Source organism: Oryctolagus cuniculus, chromosome 14, assembly GCF_051225735.1.
Source record: "Oryctolagus cuniculus isolate XC-2025 breed Fujian yellow rabbit chromosome 14, ASM5122573v1, whole genome shotgun sequence".
Taxonomy (NCBI): Eukaryota; Metazoa; Chordata; class Mammalia; order Lagomorpha; family Leporidae; genus Oryctolagus; species Oryctolagus cuniculus.
Genome location: NC_142880.1, coordinates 61020277 through 61046100, shown reverse-complemented (window position 1 = coordinate 61046100; position 25824 = coordinate 61020277). Strand labels below are relative to the sequence as shown.

The following is a 25824-nucleotide window of genomic DNA, read 5'->3' as shown; positions in this document are numbered from 1 at the left end:
ACAAGAAACAGTCCCAGTTTCCAGAAGGAACTACTCCAGGGGCACCACAAAAGGCCACCTTTGATTTCTTTTGTCCACTAACTAAAATAGCTTTCAAACATATCAATGAAGTAGGGACACAATTTGTTCATGGAGTTTCATTTATTGCAAAGGGAAGAACAGCCAGATTCTGGTATTGGAGGAAGCCTCTGAGCTAGGAGGTCGGAGGCCTGGGTTCTACTTTGCTGATTTGCTTGTTGCTCTTTCCCTACTCCCGCATCTATCCTGAAGTAAGTTTAGAGTTGATGAACTAATGCCACATAAAATACTAATGGAAAAGTGTGCTATGAAAACAGTGTGTGGTTGCCATTGATAATATGTTGTTGGTTTCTTTAGCCGTTTGCCTGCAGAAAGGGGTTTCCTTTACATAGCTGGGTCAAAACACTGTGCGAGATGCTGTTTGTGATGTACAAATAACATTTGTCAATTTCCACCTGAACTTTAAATCTGGGGTATGGGCACAGGCAGGTGAGCTGTAATGAGGCTGACATGAGTGGGCTTGAAGCACCTGCACAACCAGCAGCAACACACATTTTTCAGCATCTTCTGAGCCAGCAAGTCTGCGCCAGACCCCATTAGGATAAACAGAAGACTAACACGAGGGCCCGAAGCTAGAGAGGCATGTAAGAAAACTTCCTCCAGGTGTTACAGGGATGACACAAAAGCCTAGCATGTTGGACTTCCAAAGAGCAAAATACTCCTAGCTGTAAGGAAACTCTAGATCAAAGACGGGCTTTCAGGGAAAGACCAATGGAGGGGAGGAGGGGGGACCCAGTAAGGAAAGGCCCCTCTGGGTGTTCATGGACCACCGCAACGGCAGTGAGCATGGGGTGCTTGGTGACGTGGAAGACTATAGTTAGCCTGAGTCAGTGGCTTCAGGTTGTGTGGAGCTTTCCATCATGACCACATGGGAAGCTTTGAAAAACTAGCAACGCCCCAGTCCCACCTCCACAGCCTTCAGTTTATCTACTTCAGGTTGGGCCCTGCATGTCCATGTTTTTGCTTGTTTGCTTTTTATTTTTATTTCCCCAGAGTATTCTCATATGAAACCAGAGTTGAGAATTGCTGAAGAAAAAAAAAAAGATTTTTTTTATACCATAGCCATGGGAAAATAAAACTGTTTTTAATAGAGATGAGCTGTGCAGCCAACAATTGTGATCTTTACTTTGTGTAAATTTTATTTTATTTTATTTTTGTTTTTAATAGTCTCTGTATTTTTTTAACTTTTATTTAACAAATATAGATTTCCAAATTACAGCTTATTGGTTACAGTGGCTCCCCACCCCATAACTTCCCTCCCACCAGCAACCCTCCTATTTCCCACTCCCTCTCCAATTCCAGTCACATCAAGATTCATTTTCCACTTTGTGTAAATTTGAACTATGGATAGGCTTAGGTGCAGGCTCCTTGATTCACAGGGGCTTGCTCACTGTGAGTCCATCTACTTGGCTGCTGCAGCTGCAAGTCCCTTTGTAACCAGATGTCCATTCGCACCTTCTGTGAGCTCCCGAGGGCACCCTGCAGTCAATCCTAGCTGAGTGTGGTGCAGTTGGTATCCGACAGCTGCTTGTATCCACCAAGCTTTGTGCAACCATTGCAAAGAGCTTTTATTATCATGTTCATTATTGCCCATTGTAGCTATTTTATAAAAATATGTAATCCCGCCTCACCTCTGCAACTTTACAAATTGGGAAATAGAGTTTCATTACTTGCTTTGGGCCATGAGGCTTTCGGTGACAGAGGTGAAATTAGAATTCTCAGCTTCGGAATTCCCCATATCTTATTAGACTCCCAAAGTCATGAGTCTGCCTAGGTTCCTGTTTTCCAATACTCTCTGTGTAGCAATGTTATTTCTGACATGAATTAATTAGTGTTACAGATCAGTAAGGGAAATTGCAACACTGTGATTACATGAATGTCGGCAACCCACAGGCCACACAGCAGCCCCCTGAGCTCCATCCCTACTGCCTTAGAGCCTCGGTTCAACTGAACTTCGGTGGTGTATATACTGAGTTCCTCTGTTCTTAGCATTGAGACATGAAGGTTCCCATTGCTGTTCCTGCTGCCCCCTCTCCTGAGACTTTACAACTGTTCTGATTTCTCTTCACTGATGCTCTTGTTCACTAAAAGGATGTTAATTTTTATTGCACCCCTGAACAAATGATAAAAGCTCAGCAGTTTTTAAGAAGTCCTTATTTGTGATTGAGAACTTCTGACTTCATTGCTAATGGTGAGAATGGGGGAGGGGGGCTTTCTGAAGAATGGTAGGGAAAAAGCTAGAATATCTGAAAAGACACTAAAGCCTCTTTAAGACCAGATGAAAGGTTAACTTGTGCCATTGGCAACTGATTGGTTTTTTCTTCTGTGTCTAAATCCATTACTAATTTAAGAAAAATTTCAAAAAGCTGTAGCAATAGAAAAAAGCAAGCTTTTCAAACAGTCCTTAGCACTTGCCTTCCTATGAAAATCACCTTAGGAGCTTTAAAAACTAAGCACAACCCACTGAATCAAGATTCTGGGAGTGGAGCCCGAGCCACTATATTTATTCTTAGTTCTGCAGCTGATTACATATTTTTTAAATAAAGATTTATTTATTTATTTGAAAGTCAGAGTCACACACACAGAGAGAAAGAGAGGTCTTCCATCTTCTGGTTCACTCCCCAGATGGCCACAACAGCAAAGGCTGTGCCGATCCAGAGCCAGCAGCCAGGAGCTTCTTCCACGTCTCCTACGCAGGTGCTGGACCCAAGGACTCAGGCCATCTCCCACTGCTTTCCCAGGCCACAGCAGAGAGCTGGAATAAAAAGTCGAGCAGGTGGAAATCCAACCGGCTTCCATATGGGATGGCAGCACTTCGGGCAGCAGCTTTACCTGCTACGCCACAGTTCCAGCCCCAGTGATTACATCTTAATTACTTAGTTTTATTTCTTCTTCTGCATTGTTTTAGATTGAATAACCCAGAAAAACATCCAAACTATACTTTTGTTATGTAGCAATTTCATCATTATATTTTTTGGAAAGTAGGATCCTAAACATGATACTAAATGTTACTACCTCCATATACAGATCCCTATATTCTGAGTGGCCCTGAAAAGTCTCATGACTAAAACTGATGTGCAATTTGGAAATCAGGTTGCCAGAAACTTGATAATTGTGAGATTGAAAGATAAGGGTGAGGCTTCTCTGCCACCCATGTCTTACATTTCCCAATTGCTGTGCTGATCTTTAGTTAACCAAGACTTGCTTTCTTGTCTCAGCCATTTGAAAGCCAATTAATTGCATTCCTGCTCACGCCCTTATTAAAAAGATGATTACAGAAGTCTCCACAAATTGCCACTGGGTAGACTTTACCTAAGCAAATTGGGTAAGAATTAACTGCATCGTTACATAGTCTCATTGGGGCTACTGTGGCCCAGTCTGATTCTCTTGACCTCTAAAGAGCCAATTCCAAGTCACCATAAGTACGGAAGAAGCTATTATAGAAAGGATGATTCTAGAATCAGGGACTGAGGGTCCTTAAGCTTCATATTCCAGGGCCGGCGCTGTGGCACAGCAAGTTAAAGCCATGGCCTGCATGCTGGCATCCCATATGGGTGCTGGTTCGTATCCTGGCTGCTCCACTTCCAATCCAGCTCTCTGCTGTGGCCTTGGAAAGCAGTAGAAGATGGCCCATGTCCTTGGTCCCCTGCACTTGTGTGGGAGACCTAGAAGAAGCTTCTGGCTCCTGGCTTCAGATCAGCTCAGCTCTGGCCGTTGCGGTCATTTGGGGAGTGAACCAGCAGATGGAAGACCTCTCTCTCTCTCTCGCTCTTGCTCTACCTCTCTCTATAACTCTGACTTTCAAATAAATAAAATAAATGTTTTAAACAACTCACATTCCAACCCTTCTCAGAAGCTTGGATATAATTTGTTGTATTTTATTACTTTATTTTAAAAAGGGGGAGGAGAGAAATCTTCCATTTGCTGGCTCATTCTTCAAATGCCTGCAATAGCCAGGGCTGGGTCACACTGAAGTTGGGGACCTGGAATTCCATCTAAGTCTCCCATGTGGGTCCTTGATCCATTACCTGCCGGCTCCCTGAGTATACATTATCAGGAGGCTGAAACTGGAAGCAGAGCCGTGACTCAAACCCAAGTACTATGATATGGGGTGCAGGCATCCCAAGCATTGTCATAACTTCTAGGCCAAATGGCCACCCCAGAATGTTTTTGTATTATATTTGAAAGGGTGCAAGGTGATATACCAGGCTCACTTTGCTGAGGCACTAAGATTACAAAGCTAGAAGCAAATAAGCAACTGTCAAGGAGATTGCAAGAAGGATGGAGCAAAGTGTGCTGTCAGGCAAGCATCATGGACATCAGATTTTTTAAAAAATTCATTTGACTAATAGTTGTAGAGGCTCCACTATGTTTCAGGGGAGCATTTTAGGAGCTGGAGATAGGTCCTGGTGTTCCTGCTCTGTGGTGTTTATATTCCATGGGAGGAAACAGATATCCACATTAAAGAATGAGGTCAAATGAATTAATGCTGTGTAGAAAAATAAAATGAGTGGAAGCCCTATTGTGGCATAGTGAATAAAGCTGCCTGCAATGCCAGCATCCTGTATAAGCTCTGCTTCAATTCCCAGCTGCTCCACTTCCAATCCAGCTCCCTGCTAATGGCCTGGGAAAGGCAGCAGAGGTTTGCCCAAGTATTTGGGTCCCTGCAGCCACTTGGGAGATCTAGATGAAGTTCCTGGCTCCTGGATTTGGCCTGGCCCAGCCCTGGCTATTACAGTCATCTGGTAGTGAACCAGGAAATGAAAGCTACCCCCTTCTCTCTCTCTCTGTAACTCTGACTTTCAAATAAATAAATAAATCTTTTTAAAAGAGAGAGAAGAGAGGGAGGGAGTGAGGGAGGGAAGAAAGGATTGACAAGGGGAATAGAACCAATGAGTACTGCCTTAAATATGCTGGTGAGAGTGGTCCTCTCTGAGGAAGTGTCATTGGATCTAGAATATGCATGTTAAAGGGAGAAATATGCAGAGAACAGAGATAAGGAAGGGTGCAGACAGAGGGGTAGCAAAAGCAAAAGCCCTGAGATTGGATATGTTCAGACAGGCTCAGGAAACTGAAAAGCAACCATCGTGGCTGGACCCTAGGGGTCAGATGAGCAAACAGTGAGGGGGTCTGAGGTCGTGGGCTGGAGTTAGGAATTTCAGGGCTTTAAGGAAATCCCTGGAAGGTTCTAAGCAAGGTGTATTATGTTTTCCAATGCATTTTTTAAATTTCCCAGGTTTCTGTGTGAGAATGTGCTGTAGTCAGGGATAGGAAGGACTGGAGCAGGCTGATCAGGGATCCATGCAAGAGGCAAGAGGGGATCATGCACAAGAGGTAGTGGAGAAGTGTAAGAGGTGCTGGATTCGGGACCAGCTTGCAGGTAGGGCCAGCATGGCTTTCAGATGGACAGGACTGGCAGGAGTCTTAGCAAACCTAGTCCTCTCTGAGAGCATTGCTTCGGCCCCATCCCAGCTTGGCTCACTGACTTTGAACCAAGATAGAATAGCATCTAGCACCATTCAGAAATGTTAGGAATTTGATCTTGACTCATTTAAGTGAAAAAAAAAATCAGTTCCTAAGGAAAAGTTTCATTTTGCTAATTTTTACCTCCTAGCCATATAAACTTCATCCTGTCTCACAGGACCATTCTGGTGGGATTTGTTGTTTTGGATTATTGTATTTTGCATAAGGCCTGGAAAGTTTACATTCACATTGTTATTATCTCTTCTCTGAGATTTTGACACTTTGAATGTATTTACCAAGTCCTCCATCTTTCCAACATTTACTCAGGGCTATTTAGATTTGATTGATTTCTTCATAAAAGTGCTAACATTATAACAGTGAGCATTTAATAAGCACTTACTATATATACACAGCCTTGTTTAATCTCCCCTGGGTTCTTAGCCACTGAGTTGTACCACTTCGTCTAGATCTTCCTCGTCTTTCCTGTAACATTGAAGTCACCACCTTATTTCTCCTCAAAAATCCTCAAGCTACAATCAGATTCACTAGCAACTGTTTTCCATCAGTGGGACTTAAGTGGAAATAGCAAATTCAGAGACCACTAGGAGGCATTGCATCTAAACCACCTACCATCTGCCAGGTTGGGAGCATAAACCCAACCTACAGAGAGCTGGGTGGATGAAGCTGCCACACATGAGGCCTCCTAAGGGAATGCCTCCTCCTCTCCTTAAACATTTTCTACGCATTACTCACACTTCCTGTGTTGTGCCCACCCACCTTCTCCCTTTCAAGATACTGAAGAAACCAAAGTTACTCAACAAGCCATGCATCAAATTCCAGTCGCTCCCTATAGCCTTCTGAGGCTGGCTTTTGGAAACTACAAGGAAAAAGAATTGTTAACTCATGTGTTATTACATTATTTGCTTTAAAAATTTTGAACATTTCTCTCTGGGGGAACAGTCATTCACTCTGCCTTTTCTACCTTCTACTGAATATCAGCCTCTAGAAAATTCTTCTCTTATTACTTGATTTCCAAATAGTCAGCGTTGAAAGTAAAAGACCTCTGCCCCTTCCAAATGACAATATCAATAGCTTTAGCAGAACTGAGGTGTGTACAAAGAAATTCATTAAGATTGCTTTAAGTAAGTAATGAATTCTTCAGCAAGGACTAGAAAGGCAGTAATTATGATGATTCATCTTCCATGCTATAAGTTTTAAATTTTTATGTATTTCATTACATTGAAGGTACTTTTTAAATTTTTTTATTATTTATTTATTTATTTATTTTACAGGCAGAGTGGACAGTGAGAGAGAGAGACAGACAGAGAGAAAGGTTTTCCTTTGCCGTTGGTTCACCCTCCAATGGCGGCCGCAGCCGGCGCACGGCGCTGATCCGAAGGCAGGAGCCAGGTGCTTCTCCTGGTCTCCCATGGGGTGCAGGGCCCAAGCACTTGGGCCATCCTCCACTGCACTCCTGGGCCACAGCAGAGAGCTGGCCTGGAAGAGGGGCAACCTGGACAGAATCCGGTGCCCCGACTGGGACTAGAACCCCGTGTGCCCTCGCCGCTAGGCGGAGGATTAGCCTATTGAGCCGTGGTGCCGGCCTGAAGGTACTTTTTTACTTCAGTTGCCATAGGGTAATTTTCAATAGAAACTGACATACATTCGTTTGAAGTATTAAATTTATCTAATCAAGTCATCAATCTGTTCATTTGGCTGTTTGATTTTCAATAAAAGTAATATATTATTTTATAATACATATCAGATAGTTCCTATGGTTATTTTAACTTCCAAATTCAAAACAGCAAAGAAAATGGAAATATAAATACAGTTGTTTAAACTATACTACTAATTAAGTTTGGAAGGTTGCCATGGCAACACCAATTAAAGTTTGAAAGCCATTTCAAATATTTGAATATCCTCCAGGTAGCTCCGAATCCTACAGAGAGCTTTAATTTAAAAATGCTGCTTTAAACCAATGATGTAACTTTATTCTTTATTGGAATAGTTATGGTTAATTATCTTGCAGAGAATAAGAGTGAATATATATTAAATGTAGATTATGTCCTAAGCCAAAAGTCATTCAAAGATTAGAGTAAGGCAATGGCAAATATATTGTCTTAGAAGTGACTCTATCCCCTTATATGGGGCTTGACTCAATGAGTTTTATGTTTCTTCTAACAACTTTTCTGATTTTACTTTTCCAAGGACATTACTAAAGCCTAAGCATTATACGCATCTGATTTTTAAAATTTTATTAATTTTTATACATAGTTTAAAATTCAAAAGAATATTCATGAAAAAAAATATCTCCCTCTCCTGTCTTGTAGCCTTCTCAAGAATATACCAAATATATGAATATGGGCCATATGTCTTTTTTTAAGAATTATTTTATTTATTTGAAAGAGTTACAGAGAGAGGTAGAGTCAGAGAGAGAAAGTTCTTCTATTCCACTGGTTTACTCCTCAAATGACCACAACGGCCAGAGCTGAACCGATCCGAAGCCAGGAGCCAGGAGCTTCCTCCAGGTCTGCTACGTGGGTGCAGGGGCCCAAGGACTTGGGCCATCTTCTACTGCTTTCCCAGACTATCAGAAGAGAGCTGGATCAGAAGAGGAGCAAGCAGCCAGAACTAGAACTGGCACCCATGTGGGATGCCGGCACTGCAGGCTGGGGACTTAACCCACTCCACCACAGTGCCAGCCCCAGCCATATGTCTTTTTTAAGTTATTTCACGTTGCAGATGCTGAGTTTGTGAAGCCAGAGCCTACAGACTATTGCTTACTCCCCAGTGCAACTAGCACCCTCTCTTTATTTGTTCCTTTCTAAACTCAGATGTATTATTCAATGTGGTTATTTGAGGATGAACAGCAGAATTTTCAGAAAAGGATTTATCTACCAAATACGTGAAATGACAGGAGATGCCCATCTCTGGATATTGATAGGCATGTGCCTTCAGTGGTGATTTTACGAATAATGCAGATGAAGCTGATAAGTATTAAGGTGGGAGTCTTGAATCTGTGCCTGCTTGGATTCAGTCTTCTTCAGGGACTTGAGAATGTTGGGGTTCAGTTAAAATCCCAAAGTTGGCATGCATATCCACTTTCAAGGGCCTAAAGGTAAAAGTTCCCTGAAGTTAGAATCTTAAGTAACCACAGGTCTTGAGAGTCTCTCAGCAAAAAAGGATTGCATGGGTTGGGTGTTTAGAAAGATGAGTAGAGTTGAAAATCAATCAACGGGGCTAGATACTTGTTAAGATTTTGGAGGAGGATGAGCAGAGACAAAAGCTGTGACCCAAAGGAAAAGTTTAGAATGCACTCATTTCATCCATGGTGTCACCCCATCTGCTACAATCACTTCATGTCCATCATGTGTTTCTTGGTCAACACAACTGAATTGTAAACTATCTCAGAACACAACTACGATGGTATACTCTGCCCCAGAACCTAACAGTGTAGTTTTGAGTTTCAATATTCAGTAAGCAAAGGGTTGGCACTGTGGCGTAGTGGGTAAAGCCACCACCTGTAGTCCCAGCATCTCATACGGGTGCCAGTTCGAGACTTGGCTGCTCCACTTCTGATCCATCTCTCAGCTATGGCCTAGGAAAGCAGTACAAGATGGCCCAAATCCTTGGGCCCCTGAACCAACATGGGAGATCCAGAGGAAGTGCCTGGCTTCAGATTGGCTCAGCTCCATACGTTGTGGCCATCTGAGGAATGATGGATGGAAGACGCCTCTCTCTCTCTGCCCCTCCTCTCTCTGTGTAACTTTGACTTTCAAATAAATAAATAAATCTTAAAAAATGTTCAGTAAGCAAGTTAAATTTTTCACAAATGAATATTTCAAATCATCATGGATTATAGATATTTAGAAACTGAATTCTTGTCAGCCCAAATACATTCAAACAAATTTTTTGTCCATGGGGCCTAAAGAAATAGTTTGCTGTATAGGCTGAGACTCCAAGGCTGTAAGAACAAACCTATGTCACAGGTTTCCTGTGGTCATCGTGCACTAATGACTAGTTACATGTGTACTTCCTTGGAATAAACAGGATAATGTGAGGTGCTGTGGTGTAGCAGGTAAAGCCACCAACTGTAGTGTCAGCATCCCATATGGGCACCAGTTCAAGTCCTAGCTGCTCCACTTTTGATTCAGCTCTCTGCTGTGGTCTAGGAAAGCAGTGGAAGACAGCCCAAGTCCTTGCGCCCCTGTACCCTGTGGGAGACCCAGAAGAAGCTCCTGGCTCCTGGCTTTGGATCAACATATCCCTGGCAGTTGCAGTCAACTGGGGAGTGAACTAGTGGATGGAAGACCTCTCTCTCTCTCTCTCTCTATCTATCTCTATCTCTATCTCTTTCAAATAAATAAATAAATAAATCTTTAAAAAAGAAAATAAAAAAGTTCACATGCTTATTTCACTTGTTTTCTAATACCATCCCACTCTGTTGCAAAAAGAATTTCTTCTGCTTCCACTTATCTGACCAAACTGCCAATATAATCCACTAAATCCTTTTTGTCTCCCTCCCATTTTGTTTGTTTTCCTTTGTCCAACACCTCTTAAAAATGTACCAAGGAACCCAGTATGCTGTTCAGACAACTGTTGTTGGAGAACTGACAACATTGACATTTTCAGATCAGTTGTTCAACCTAAAGTCTCTGCTGGCGAAACTCGTACTAGCAGCTAATAGGGGAAACACTTCATGCAGAGATGAAGACCTCCAAGCACACCTTGCAATAGCATCTTCTGATACCTATGGGTAATACTGCAATTTGGTGAAGCCTTGTTGGTATCCAGCTGAATTAAAGGTCAGTCCTCAGTGCCAGAGTCCTTACTTTGATCCTTAAATACACATGGGTTAGTGTGTTCTAAGAACTGGGAATTTACCTACAGGGTAAGACTCTCTTGTACATCTTGTAAATGAGTGAATTCAATGAAATCAGAGCACACAAGTCTCAAATCTAATTTTTCAAGAGTGAAACTGAACAGCAAGTTAGTTACCCCTCTCCACCTTATATTATCATCAGTACAATGAGGATACTAAAACATACATTCCAGGGCTTCTGGGAAAATAAGACAAGGTAAGGCATGTAAAATACTTGGCACCAAGGAAGAATTCAATTCATGCGAATCATTGGTATCATCCTCACAGAAGAGTTTATTACTTAATTGGGGAGACCAATAAAAGTGCAGGTCAACAAGGCAAAATTCCAAGGGTGTGGGGCAAGTGTTGAGTGTGAACTCAGCATGAATTAACAAACCATAAAGGCCCCTAGGAATCACTGTCTACTCAATTCTACTTTCCTCCCTTCTTGCACTTCACCAGTAGCCAACACAGTTCTTCTGACTCACAGTAAGAAATATAAGGGCATCTGACTGATGCCCTTATAAAAGAATTTACCTCCTCTGCTGATAAGAGCAGTACATTTCTTCTTTCTGCTCAGTTTGCTTTAAGGCTGTGCCACTGAGAAGTTGTATGAACCACAGAAAGTTGAATAATCACTGGAGCCACAGACTCTGTGTTTGTAGAAAAGGAAAAGTTAATGCCTATGTGCTGTGACTGTTTTGAAGGTGGAGTAAGATAATGGAGACACTCTTTCTCTACAGTTGACCCTCAATGAATTTTTTCCTGTGACCCTGCAACCCTGTAGAGATGGCTTAAGCAGTGTGACATGAACAGAGGATATGCCCTAGAATGATGGCATATGGTTTGTTGATTTGGAGCTTTGTCCACAGAGCCACAAATGGCACAATTTCAAGGCCATTGTTCTTGCCAAATATTGATCTGGAGAGCTAAGTTATGAGGGTTTGGAATCCAAATCTGATAAGTGTGCAGGAAAACTCAAGAGAGATGAAGCTAGGAAATTAGTTCCATGTATCTTCTCCATTTGCCCTACATTTAATGCCAGCAGGCAAACCATAGCTGGTTGGGCAGTGTACAATTCCCAGAAATGAGGAGATGGTAGAAATACCTGTTCTTCCTCTAGTAGAGCCACAGCAAATGGAAAAGCACAGAAATATATCAGCACCATTGTCGAGAGGCACAATGGATAGGGCTAGAAATGTGCCGGGAAGAAGCTACACTGTTGGTGAAAGCAGAGTTCCCTAATGGAACAGAATAGACTGCCAGACTGGCCTCCAACTGGACAAAGACCTAAATGGCCAGAGCATGGACTGGAATCTACAGAAACTGGACCCTAGAAGTTTGAGATAGAAAACCAACCCAATAACACATTTCTGTTCCTGTTTATGAGATGAAATAATATGGGAATTGTGACTCACTAAGCCACATGGAAGGTCAAACAATTGTGAAAGAAAGATACCTGGCTTCCTCTGACGACATGGAGGGGCCCTCCAATTTGGAAATCCATGTGCTGATAATCCATGGAGACTGCACTGAAAGGAACAGCCGGTTTAGAAGCTTATTTTTGGGCTATATTTAATTTGGGTTCTGTCCATCTCTTTCTGATTTCTTAAATGGTATCCTGATTGGTGATGTGAAGAAACTTTCATTTGTGAACAAAGCAGTCTATAAGAAACTAAGATAGGTATAGAAACAGTAGCAAAATAAGCTTCAAATTTTCCTGTGTCATGTTGTAAGGGTGGGGATTGATAATGGACAGGGAATGCTTTAAAATATAAGGCAGAATCCCAGTGTAATTATTTAAGAGGTTGAATATTACTTTACATAGAAATGGCCTATGGCTTAGGGAAGTCATCAACCGAAGAATAAGCTATGCTATAGGTCTTCAAGTTATCTTAAAACTGTGTTGGGAATGTAAGGAATTGAAAATACAGGTTCTAATGCAAAATTACTTCTCTTCACAGTAGTATTTCATAGAGATGTGCTTTACAAAATAGCCACAATTGGGACATTTTCATGGCTATTCCTTTGGAAGCAATGAATTTTCAATAAGATGTGATTACTCTACAATGTGATAGGTAGTGATTACTCTACAATGTGATAGGTAGCTCTGATTATCCAAGCTCTAGGGCATTATTCAATAGCAAAGCATTACATTCTCAGGGAATCTGTCTTCCGTATAAGTAGGAAGCTGCTATTGAAACTTCCTTTTTGTGGGTGAATTCACCCAACAAATGGCAAGCATTCAATAGGAGTGGAAGAATTACTGACTATTGTTAATGACAATTGAAAATGAAAGGCCTTAATGAAATCTCATACTTGGACTTGGCTACTGAGTCACTGCTTAATCGTGTTATCTCATATTTAGATCTTAACCATTAATTGCTGTGGTTTTCCCCCCTCAGTTTTAACAGCAATTTTTAATTCTCTAGGGAATTCAATTATATTTTTTTAAAAACACAAGAGAATCTTAATAGTGCCAACCCCAAAAATAGTAACTCCTTTCCTTCTAATTGATGTCATCCTGTCAAGTATTGACTATATACAATTATGAACTGATTTGTGAATGACTTCCGTCTTCTGAGCACTGCTAATAGAAGAAGAATCCTGAGATTTTCCCAGGAGTAGAAATTCGTCCCAGAAAATGTGTATCATTATGTGAAGTAGGAATAAAAAAGCCCAAACAATCGAATCATTGCCAAAGTTGCTCTTTTATATAATATCTAGGAAATATAACTCTTGTGACTACCAAAGTCATGTTCTAATACATGTATGTATGATGATTTTGTACCAGGAGACTTCCTAGGAAAATAAAGGAGGTCACTGTTTCTGAAGACTATGAGTTTGTTTTTTGTGGGTAGTCATTGGTAATATTATTAGTGCACAGAGAAATGCAATATTTTAGTCTAAAAAAATCCCTTGGTCTTAATTATAGTTGACCTTATGACATCACTTAGTACTTAGTTATGTTTCAACAATTTCATGATTCTTTGTAGATGGGAAGCCCACAAATTAAACACATCAAGAAGAGCTAAATATCCTGCTTACTCACTAGCTTTCTAAATTTCAGGAAACATCTTTAACTTGATTACCACCCCCAGAGACATAATGATCAGGTGACTGATAAATGTGTATTTTTTTCAGGCTCTTAATATGGTTCTCAGAAATGGCTAGCCTGTTAAAATTCTACTGTGATGTTATCTAGAAGAACATATTTCATCTTGTTCAACATGGTCTTCAAATATTAAGGATATTTCTAATATGTCTTAGACTGGGATCAGCAAAGTTTTCTGTAGAGTCAGTTAGTAAATGTTTTTAGGTTCTGTGGAATATAGTCTCTGTTACAGTTACTCAACTCTGCCATTGTCATACTAAAGTCACTATAGACAGTGCCTAAATTAATGTGTGTTCCCATAAAAACTGTCAGCAGGTCAGACACGGCACACAAACTCTTCTAGAGTCTCTTAATACCAAGTGTACATTTGCTATTGTGACATAGATAATTTTATCCCCAATTCTGTTTAACTTTTAGCATCTTAGCCAGTATTATACTACTACCCCATGAATCTGTTATCATATCATACATGAGTCTATCTGAAGTTTTGTTAATATATGAATACTATATCATGGATTTGTTGTCATGTCATCTTTGACTTTTTCAAATCTTTGTTTTCTCTATCCATCTTCAGTCAACAAAAAACACACCTTAAGGCAGAAAGTATCTTAACTGTTTATTGGATAATATAGCAGATCCTCTCACCTTTGCTTAACTCTTTTAGTGCAAGTGGCTTTGCATAATTATAGTACTGTACAGTAAGTCTACTTATCCTATCCTTATCTGTCTTGACATTACTATACCACGTGATAGATAATCTTTGTAGACAGAATACTTCCAGTCTTTGTGATTTGTCCTTAAACAACTCCCACTTTATCATCTGCTCGGTCATCTTACACCTGTATCCCTAAGATGCTTTCAGCCTATGAGTACTTGAAGTGTAGCAACTGGACTGGAACGCAGTGTTCCAGATTGCTCACATCATCTCTTCCTGATGATGCCCAGTTGTACCCTTTGACTGAAGCAGCCAACAAAGAAAGTCAAAGGGTGAAAGTGGGAAGGAAATTGAGAAAGCCCAGAGGATTGTTAGGAAGCAAAATAGACTACATAAAAAGAAAATATTGACTCTTGCAAAAATGCTCTGATCTGGCTACTAATACTTTCCATAATCTCGTTAAGCCCTAGTTGTGACCACAATTAAGCTTTCTGGAGTGTTGAAAGAATAAGAACAAAAAACCAACATCCTGCTTTGCTTAGAAATGATCCAGGAGTAATTTAGAGTCAAAATGTCTGGTAAGAGTTTGTCTTTGATGCATACCAATCATGCAAAACATTTACACAAACCCACTCTCTTTCTCTTGGACGAGAAAATCAAACATAATGTAGCATAATGGGCTAACTAATCCTGGACTGAGCTCTGCTACCCAGACAGATCTGCATTTCCAAGCTGGAAAGATCCAATCTTGTCTTAAATTATCTTCTCTTCCCTTCTGACCCAATAGAAAAAGTTACCTTGAATTCATTGAGATCAGTTATACAAAGAACTATGTTGTCATTCAAAGTCCTGTGTAAAAATTCAAATTAAAATTTATCATAATCATCATTGGGAATCATAAATCAAAAAAAATCCATAAAACAAGAATTTCTTAACCCTCTCGGACACTGTGCTGCCTGCTGGGGAAATGCAATAAACTCAGTTGATTTTGCTCATGCAAAGCATATAATATGTGAGGTAGTGGATGCTGATGAAATTCTAGTACTTTAAATGTGATAAGGACAACAAAGGGGAGATGTTATTCTCTAAGAGAGCAACACTCGAAATGATGCTTGCTCCAGATAAAAATAAGCTGGAAGAAACAGAACGTGCAAAGGCACTAAGGCAGAATGACAGAAGCACTGTGGGTGAACAGAGTTGAATGAAAGAATGGCCAGGCCATATAAAATCTCAAGGGACAATAGGCAACATTAGCTGAGGTGTTTGAAGTGAGACGTAGCATGACCTATTTGGTATTTATAAAAATAAAAAAAACACTCAGGCTACTTTGTAGAATCTTGTTTGGGGTGAATATAGATGCCTATGGATTCCTTGGCAGTCAAGGCCATTGGTTGTAAAAATGAGCAATGACGACAAATTACCTGGTATCATTTTTTAAAGATTTTATTTATTTATTTGAAAGAGTTCCAGGGAAGGAGAAGGTGGTCAGAGGCAGACAGAAACAGAGAGAGAAAACAAATCTCTGTTGATTCCTCACCAAATGGCCATAATGTCCAGAGCTGGGTCAGGTTAAACCAGGAGCCAGGAGCTTCATCTGGGTCTTTCATGTGGGTGCAGGGGCCCAAGGACTTGGGCCATGTTATGCTGCTTTCCCAGGTGCATTAGGAGGGAGCTGGATCAGCTGGTATTTGAACTGGTACCCACATGGGATGGCAGAGACTTAACCTGCTGTGCCACAGCACCTGGTATCATTTTTATAGACTGGAGAATGGCCCAAGTACATGTATCATCTCACAGTTAAGATATTTTCCAATGTTGTATGGCTGAATATTTTTTATTTATAAAAAGGAACAAATTTCATGTATTTAATATATACAGTTTTAACAACACTCCCAAACATCCTCCTTTCTTTTTTATTTTTCTTTGCAATGACATGCATTCAACTTTCTTTATAATCACAAGCATAATCCTCTACTAAATAAAGAATTCAGGAGCTAGCACTATGGCAGAGAGGATAAAGCCATCAGTATCCCATATGGGTACTAGTTCAAGCCCTGGCTTCTCTTCTTCCCATACAGCTCCCTGCTAATTCACCTCGGAAAGCAGTGGAAGATGGCCCAAGTCCCTGTGCCTCTGTACCCACGTGGGAGACCTGAAAGAAGTTCCTGACTCCTGGCTTCAGCCTGGCCCAGCTCAAGCCATTGTGGCCATTTGGAGAGTGAGCCTGTGGATGGAAGATCTCTCTCTCTCTTTGTCTCTCCCTCACTCTATTTCTGTAATTCTGCCTTTCAAACAAATAAATAAATCTTTTTTAATAATTATTTATTTATTTGAAAGTAAGAGTTACACAGAGACAGAAGGAGAGGCTGATAGAGAGAGAGGTCTTCCATCTGCTGGTTCACTCCCCAATTGGCCGCAACGGCTGGAGCTGTGCTGATCTGAAGCCAGGAACCAGAAGCTTCTTCCGGGTCTCCCACATGGGTGCAGGGGCCCAAGAACTTGGGCCGTCCTCTAGTGCTTTCCCAGTCCATAGCAGAGAGCTGGATCAGAAGTGGAGCAGCCAGGTCTCGAACTGGCACTCATATGGCTTGCTGGCACTGGAGGTAACGGCTTAACCTGCTACACTACAACACTGGCCCATAAATAAATCTTTAAAAAATTTCAACAAGTAGTAGGTTGAAAAATCACTGTTCCTCAAGAGTACAGACAAGGGCTATAAATCATAATCAAATGTCAAAATGTCAGTTTCATTCATATGCATTATAATTTTTTGTATTCTCTGTATTAGTTACCAGGAAAACATTAGTTCAAGCAAAACATATGATAGTGGTCTTTTAGGAACTGACTTATTTCACTAATCCTAATGGTCTCTAGTTGCATCCATTCTATTGTGAAAGAATTTCATTTTTTACAGCTGCATAGTATTCCATGATGTATATCTATCATAATTTCTTTTTAAGATTTTTTTATTTGTTTGAAAGGCAGAGAGAGAGAGAGAGAGAGAGAGCTAGTGAATCTTCCATCTGCTTGTTCATTCCCCAATGACTACAACAGCCAGAGTTGGCTGGTCTGAAGCTAGGAACCAAAAGCTTCTTCCAGGTCTCCCATATGGGTGCAGGGGCCCAAGTATTTAGGCCATCCTCTACTCCATTTTCAGGCACATCAGCTGGATCAGAAGTGGTGTAGCTGGGACTCAAACAGGCACCCAAGTGGAATATCAGTGCTGCTGGTGGCGGCTTTATCCACTATACCACAGCACCAGCCCCCGTAATTTCTTTATCCAGTCATCAGTTGATAGACATCTGGGTTGATTCCATATCTTTGCTATTGTGAGCTGAGCTACTATAAACATGGGGGTTTGGGAACATGTGGGAGTCAATGTTGTACCATACTGATTGACATTTCCTAGTCAATTTTAATACCTTAGGATCTCTGGTATTTACTATACAGGATGAAAAGGAGACAAAATTACTGTCTGTGTAGGAACTTAACAGACATGACTTTCCTTAATGTCTATTTTGTATTTCATTTCCATGAATTATTTCTAGTAATTACTCCACTATAGTTGCACTATAAAACTGGTCAGTTTTGAATTAAGTCTTAATAGTCATTTGGTCTGTGAGGGTTTGTTTTTCTTTTTCTTTTTGCCTACCTCTCTCTGCACTTTTCCCCAGGAAAATAATTTTTAATATTTTTGATAGGTGAAGTTTGAGAAATTTTTAATTTTATTTGATACTTTAAGGAGATGGAAGAAAGCAATTTTACATAAGAACATAATTGCTGGCTTCCAGAATATTATGAAGTAGGTTCCTAAGGTAGGTTGAAGATTGTAAAAATAATTTTTATATAGGCTTAAAATTTCTGTAACTTTTTTGGGGGCATTATATAATGGAAAACAAAAGGAAGTTGATATAGCTTACAACCCTGTCACTCAGAAAAAGAAATCACTTGTCACTGTTATTTACATATAAATTTTTTTTCCCGCTCATGTTTTTAAAAATCAGAAATATCAGCCAGCGCCACGGCTCACTTAGCTAATCCTCCACCTGTGGCACCAGCACCCAGGGTTCTAGTCCCGGATGTGGCACTGGATTCTGTCCCGGTTGCTCCTCTTCCAGTCCAGCTCTCTGCTGTGGCCAGGGAGTGCAGTGGAGGATGGCCCAAGTGCTTGGGCACTGCACCTGCATGGGAGACCAGGAGGAAGCACCTGGCTCCTGGCTTCGGATTGGCGCGGTAGGTCGGCCACAGCGCATGGGCCGTAGTGGCCATTTTGGGGGTGAACCAATGGAAAGAAGACCTTTCTCTCTGTCTGTCTTTCTCACTGTCTAACTCTGCCTATCAAAAAAAATCAGAAATATCTTCTATGTCTAATTTTTGGACTCTTTCTTAAACTTAATGCTATATGATAGTCAACTATACATATACACATATATGTATATATAGATATGTACATTTGCATGTATATACATATATACATTTGATTTTATGAAAGTAGGATTTTGTTAATTTAATAAGTTTAAAATAATCATTTCTTTGGTTGCTATGTACAATTAATTTTTTGTACATTTATATCTTTCATATTTTATGAAATTTTCTTTTGTATTAATTATGAAGATTTCCATTTGACTCTCAATATTTTCTTTTTAAAAAATAGCCTTTAAAGGATAGCAATCTATCTTTTATAAATCATTATATCTTCCACAATTTGATATTTTCCCTTAATTATGTTTAAAGTCTGTCTGCTTTTTCCTTTGTGATTATTTTTTAGCTGTGGATTCAACAAATACTTACTGAGTGTGTATAATTCCAGTTATTGAGGGAACAGGGGTAAAACAAAAACCAAGACAGAGATGGCTTTGCCTTCTCAGACCTTACAGTTTAATAAGGGAAACAACCAAGCAAAAACCATCCCATTATAAAATCCCATAAAATAAGCCACGTAAGAAGTGGGAGGGTGTAGTAGGCACTTGATCTGGACTTGCAGTATAAAGGAAGCTTCTAGAAGGAAATAACTGAGAATGAAGACACAAAACAGTATGTGCTAGTGTTCTTGTTCAGTGACTTAATGTGAAATGTCCTCTTTGCATGGAACATTGTGTGTGTGTGTGTGTGTGTGTGTGCGCGCGCAGGAAGGCAGGCAGAAATGACCAAGGCTGGGCAGGAGTCCACAGGTGGGAGGAAGTGATGATGGGCAGTGAGTGTGTTTATATGTTCATTCCTTTTCACTGAGTAAGCCATGTTTCCATGAGTTTAAGTTCTCATTCATGTGATACTACTTATTTCAGAATGATCTATGTAGTTTTATTGCTATGCCAATTATTGGGCCAGAACTACACTGGTTTTAAGCTTTATGAAATATTTAAACTGGTATACGTGCATACTCTCATCTCCTTTAATTTTCTTTTTTTTCTTAAAGATTTTATTTATTTATTTGAGAGGTAGAGTTACAGGAAGTGAGAGAAAGTGACAGAGAGAAAGGTCTTCTATCCATTGGTTCACTCCCCAGATGGCCACAACGGCCAGAGCTGAGCTGATCTGAAGCCAGGAGCCAAGAGCTTCTTCCCAATTTCCCATGCGTGTGCAAGGGCCCAAAAGCTTGGGCCATCTTCTACTGCTTTCCCAGGCCATAACAGAGAGCTGGATTGGAAGAGGAGCAGCCGGGACTAGAACCGGCACCCATATGGGATGCCGGCACTGCAGGCAGAGGATTAACCTACTGTGCCATGATGCTGGCCGCCTCTTTTTATTTTCAAACTGGATTCATCTTCTCTTGCCAATGTGCTTTCTAGGAGCATAGGTGAATTATAAAATTATTTTTGAAAGTTAGAAAAGTATTTTTGTATGTGTATCATATATACATATGTATTTATATATATGTATGTACATACATAAAATTTCCCTTTATAATTTGGCAATGAGTTGAATCTATGGATTAGTGTGGGAGAACTGATATGTTAACATTGAGTCATCCATTAAGAAGCATTGAAAATTTCTGGCCGATGTCCTAAACAGCACTCTGGCCTCAGAATCAGCCCTTAAGGCATGCGGATCTGGCTGAAAAGCCCATGAGAGTATTTCAGGCATGGAAAGCCAAAACACTCTGGCAAAAAAAAAAAAAAAAAAAAAATGACCTAAATGAAAGATCTCCACGAGTGAGATCCCAGTGGAAAGAACAGGTCACCAAAGAAGGAGGTACCTTTCTCTGAAGGGAGGAGAGAACTTCCACTTTGACTATGGCCTTGTCTAAATAAGATTGGAGTTGGTGAACTCAAAAGGCTTCCATAGCCTTGGCAACTCATGACAAGAGCCTAGGGAGATTACTGATGCCATAAACAAGAGTGTCAATTTGTTAAGTCAACAACAGGAGTCACTGTGCACTTACTCCTCATGTAGGATCTCTGTCCTTAATGTGCTGTACATTCTGATTGAATGCTATAACTAGTACTCAAACAGTATTTTTCACTTTGTGTTTCTATGTAGGTGCAAACTGTTGAAATCTTTACTTAATATATGCTAAACTGATTTTCTGTATATAAAGAGAATCGAAAATGAATCTTGATGTGAATGGAAGGGAAGAGGGAGCGGGAAAAGGGAGGGTTGCGGGTGGGAGGGAAGTTATGGGGGGGGGAGCCATTGTAATCCATAAGCTGTACTTTGGAAATTTATATTCATTAAATAAAAGTTAAAAAATAAAAAAAAAAAAAACAAAAAAAGAAAATCTCCACATGCATTTAAATATTCTTTTATTTCTCTTTTTAAATCTTTATAGTTTTATTCATACAGGTTGTACATATTTCTGATCAGTCTTAAGTGAGACATTGTTATGTATTAGGATATTCGTTTATATTTTGTAATTTTAGTTTTTCATTATAAATGAATTTTTTTTGCATATCTGGACCTTCAGACAAATATTAACATAGGTATATTTACTCTCTAGCTGTATATGTAACTAATTATAATTAATTATGAGTTTTAAAGTTATTTATAATAGTTTGTAATCAGTATCTATAAATACAGATACTTTTTCTTCTAATAATTGCATCAATTGTTTTAGTAAACATTCTTAGCCATTGGTTTGACAAAGCTATGGAACAAAGTTTTACACAACTATATTTGCAGAAATGCTGCTACACACAGGCATTTCTTCTTATTTGATATTTTACAGTATTGATCACAACTTATAATATTAAATAACAATGATAATAGTAGGCACTCTGCCTTTATAACAATCACAATTACAAAAGAATGCCACTTGTGCAACATTTCTAAAGTATGTACTGTGGAAGCTAATAAAATAAACTTGGAAAATTGTACAAATTAATTGTTTTCTCCTATGGATTCATAATTCATATTAATACATTCAAAGTCTGCAATAAAGAACCTAGTTTAAGTTTAACCAAGCACTGCTAAAATGTATTTGATGACAGGAAGCATTCTCTCACTTAGAAATTTGCATCACTTATGACAATCAAAATCATATTAATTTGATTTTGCTTCTTCCTGGTTTTTGAAAAGCATTTTTCATACTCCTTTAACTTTTCTTTTTTATCTATATTTGTTATATGCACTGTAGTTTTGCTTTGCTTTTATTTTTCTCTATTAATATAGAAAATAGTCATCTTTTTATTTCTACAAGTGGTTACACTTGAGGCTTCTAAAATATTTTTACTAACAGCTTATACAAAGCAAAGTCAAACATATAGCCATCTACCTTTCCAATCCATTTCAGAATGAAATGTCATCTTTGAAGAACCCCATCAAAGGTAAGAAATTTAATCTATTTTTGTTCCTTCCAACCTTTGTCTCAGTATTTGTAAAAAACAATTTTACATTTTATTTGATTACTATCAGTAAATATTTTATATGACATGATTCTCTTGTAAAATATTTGATCTATTCAACAATATCATCATTATACAATACATTCTTGGGCAGCTCAGTAGTTACCTGCTTTTGTCCTCATTTTTTACTTCTCAGCTTTCATTTATATCTTAGTCAGCTAAAGGATAGCTTCAAGATTATCCCAAGTAGATCAAGGAGGTCATATACTTTTTTAAAATTCTTAATCAGCTTAGAATAAATTTCTATTGACTTTGGACATAATGAATGATTTGTCTGGATATTAAATCCTTGTCTCCCCATCTTTTCTTGTCCCTTTGTATTGAGTCATGTGGAAAAATCTGAGATCCTTCATAGTTCTATTTCTTAGAACCTGCTTATCTTCCAGAATGTTTATATTTGTCTTTATAATTCAAATATGTTGTCATGATTTATCTAGGCGTCAGCTCATTTTACTGATTTTGCACAGTGCATGCTAAAATGTTCTATTTGCAGCCTCAGCTCTTTCATTATCATGTTCACTGGAAATGTTTTCTGTTGTGACTTATTTTAAATTATTTAAAATATTTTCCACTACATTTCTCTGTTCTCTTTTTAAAAATTTGTTATTTTAACTGGAATATCTTTTTGTAGAGGTATAATTTAAATCCAGTGAAGTAGAGAGACCAAACTTGTACAATCTGATCAGCTTTGTCAAATGCATTTATCTGTATAATCTGCATCCCTATCAAGATACAGAAAATTTCCATCAGTCAAGAAAAGTCTTTCACACTCTTTCTCAGGCATACCACCACTAAAAGCAACCACTGATTGGATTTGTTATTCTGAATATTATATAAAAGGAATCATACAATTTATACAATATTATGTATAAAATTCTTAGACATCATTTCACTTCTTTCTCATGTATATTGAGAATTATCCATATAATTGTACCAGCTGTGTGTGTTATTATAGGAATAATTCAGGTTTTTTTTTTTTTGCAATGTTCTACTTTCAGTTTATTTTATACTCATAAGACTAACCCTACTCTAAGTAAAGAGTTCAACAAATAGTATGAAGAAAAAAAATTGTTCCTCAACAGTAGAGACAAGGGCTGTCCACAATCATTAACTATCAATATGTCAGTTTCATTCATATACTTACATAATTCATTTCTTGATTATCCTGTTTGTGATACCTGGGATATTTCCAGCTCGGGGCTATTATAGGCTGCTATTAACATTTTTATAAAATTAATGGTGGATTTTTAAAAAATTTATGTTCAATAATTACCTAATAGAATTTGGAGGCAAAGGGTAGGTATATGCTCAATTGTATAAAAGCTGCCAACAGTTCACTAAGTTGTGGCGTTTTACACTGTTACCAATAATTTATGAGGGTTTCAGTTACTCTGTGTCCTTGGTAAGATTTGGTGTTGTCACTGTTTCCTTTTACCTTTCCTAGAGGGTATCCAGTGCTAGCTCATTGGGATCATGGGCCTCTTTTTCATGAGCACAAATTAGCCCTAATTTCATTCTTTTCAGTATTTTATGTATCTGCCATCTTTTATTACATTGATTCCTTTTTGAGAGTATTATATAGGGCATCTATATTTTGGGGAGTGCCTGATTCAGTTTCCTATAGTGTCAATTTTGCCAGTTACTACCTTCAATAGGCATATTAGAACTATTATTCCATTTTTTTGCTACCCTGCATTCCCTCTTTATCTCAGCTAGCACATTTTTCCTCTCATCCATTTATTTCATAATGGCTATCCTTTTTTCACAGCATTTTCTATACCAGTTGACTATGAGAAATGGTTTTCAAACTTGTCTTGAGATGATGTTTCATTTCCCTTGTTATGCACTCTTTCCATTGTCTGTGCTATTTATTTTTCATGCTTACTCACCCAGGAATGAAAACCAATCCATTTATACCCAGTGTTTGTGAACATTTAGCATGTGCAATGTGTTCTTGAACCTGCTCAATATGTACTAACCTATGTTTTCCAGTCTACAGCTGGAGGGCAGAATGACATGTCCTAGTTCAATATCAGCTTCTCACAGGAATGCTAGTGATGTTGCTTTCTACTCTGATATACAATCTTCTCTTCCTATTCTTTTGCACAAAAAAATAGAGAACACAGAGATTCATCCTCTTTGGGTTTCCCTTCTTTTAGGACACGTCCTTTCCACCTGTCACTAGCCCCACAGTTTTACTTGCTGGGGATGTCTTACAGGATTCAAGGTGCCACTGCCCAGACTGTTAAGATCCAACTTCATTGTTTTCTGACATAGGAAATTTTTATATGGATACAGAACGGACTCTCTGCTAGGATGAAGGTGTTTCTATCCAGTTGAGTGATGGCTGAGCAGTTTTCAGAAAAGCAATGAACTAGCTTTTTGCTTCCTTTGAAGAAGTCAATAGTTTGGTTTTGTTTCCAGTAGCAAATGATATTTTGGTTAATAATTATAATTCTCAATTCAGTGCCATGGATACTGTTAGCCATGATACATCTTCAAAGTTTCTGGCTATTAACTTGGATTTTATTATTGCCTGACATTTTCCTTCTCACTCTTACTTCATTTGTATGAACAACTAATATATTTTGCTGTTTTATAAATATAAAGAAACACATAATGAACTCTAGCAGTCTAGCATTTTGAAGTTCTGTCTCACTAAGGAAACTCACAGGTAACAAATTGTCCTGGAAAGAAGGGTGGTGGGAAGATAATTCATCACAATTTTGTTACTTTCTTCAAAGAGTGCTTAGGTCTATGCCTCCAAAGATGTGCCATGATATTCTCTGAGTAACACTTGAATTGAAGTCAGCTAAACTTTATTGAGGCTACATGATGTGTCAGACACTTTAGTAGGAAGTAAAAATAAAGAAATGTGTAAGACATGGCCTTTTGCCTTGGGTAATTAAAGATCTTCCTTCTGTCTCTAGCATCATCAGATGGGGACTGCTGAATCCAGTCTTTGGAATTGGTGAACAATCTCCTACATTGCATAAACAATCTTTTGACTCTCACTCAAATATGTTTTACTCTCTATCTCAAAATTATGCTTATCAGGAAAGTTTTGACCCTGAAATTTGATTGAATTGTGCCATGAGGGTAATAAGATTGGTGAGGGGAGAGTCTTTGAAGAACAGTACTAAATGGAGTAGGCACAGAAGTTGAGCCTTGGATCATCCTGTAAGTACCTTCTTCTGCTTATGAGAAATCTCAGAGCCCGCCTCCTCAGGAAAGAGACTACCTTCATCCTAAGAGTCAAATTGTAGCTAATCTCATCTTCCCAACTGAGTATGTATCATATACTGTCAGCCCAGGAAACTTTCCAACCAAGGAGTAAGATTACAAAGTTAATATCTGATCTTTTTAGAAAGAAAAGTGTCAAATAATTAGTCTTAAAATACACATTCCTGTGGTGGGCATTTGGCCTAGTGGTTAACAGACCTGTGTCCCTTATTTGAGTGCCTGAGTTCAATACCCACCTTTGACTCCTGACCCCAGCTTTCTGCTAATGCAAAAACTGGGTGACATCAGTGATGTTTGAAGGAGTTAGATTCCTGCCACCCACTTGGATTGTGTTCCTGGCTCCTGGCTTTGGCCTTGGCATAGCTCCAGCCATCTCAAGCATCAAATAAATTTAAAAAATAAGATATATCTTCCCAAAAGTTCCAGAAAAACATGCCATCCAGTAACATTTCTAAGAAATGCACATATCCCTCCCCGTGATGGTCTTCCTTATCACCACCATGAAAAATTAGAGCTGTGTTGTTGTCTTTGTTAATTATCATGACCCTCAAAAAAGAAATCAATCTGG

At 39.0% G+C, this 25824-nt stretch overlaps 1 protein-coding gene across 7 annotated transcripts in view; it reads left to right on the top strand.

Annotated features, from left to right (window-relative positions):
- PRLR (prolactin receptor) overlaps nt 1-25824 on the top strand; it is a 183485-nt gene that overhangs the window by 6944 nt on the left and 150717 nt on the right. For 5 of the 7 annotated variants that reach the window (XM_089312511.1, XM_089312512.1, XM_089312517.1 and 2 more), the window contains exon 2: nt 21902-21935. The exons of the other annotated variants lie outside the window; for them this stretch is intronic. The gene's annotated coding sequence lies outside the window, so the exon portion shown is untranslated. The remainder of the gene's footprint in view (nt 1-21901; nt 21936-25824) is intronic. 7 annotated transcript variants of the gene reach the window in all.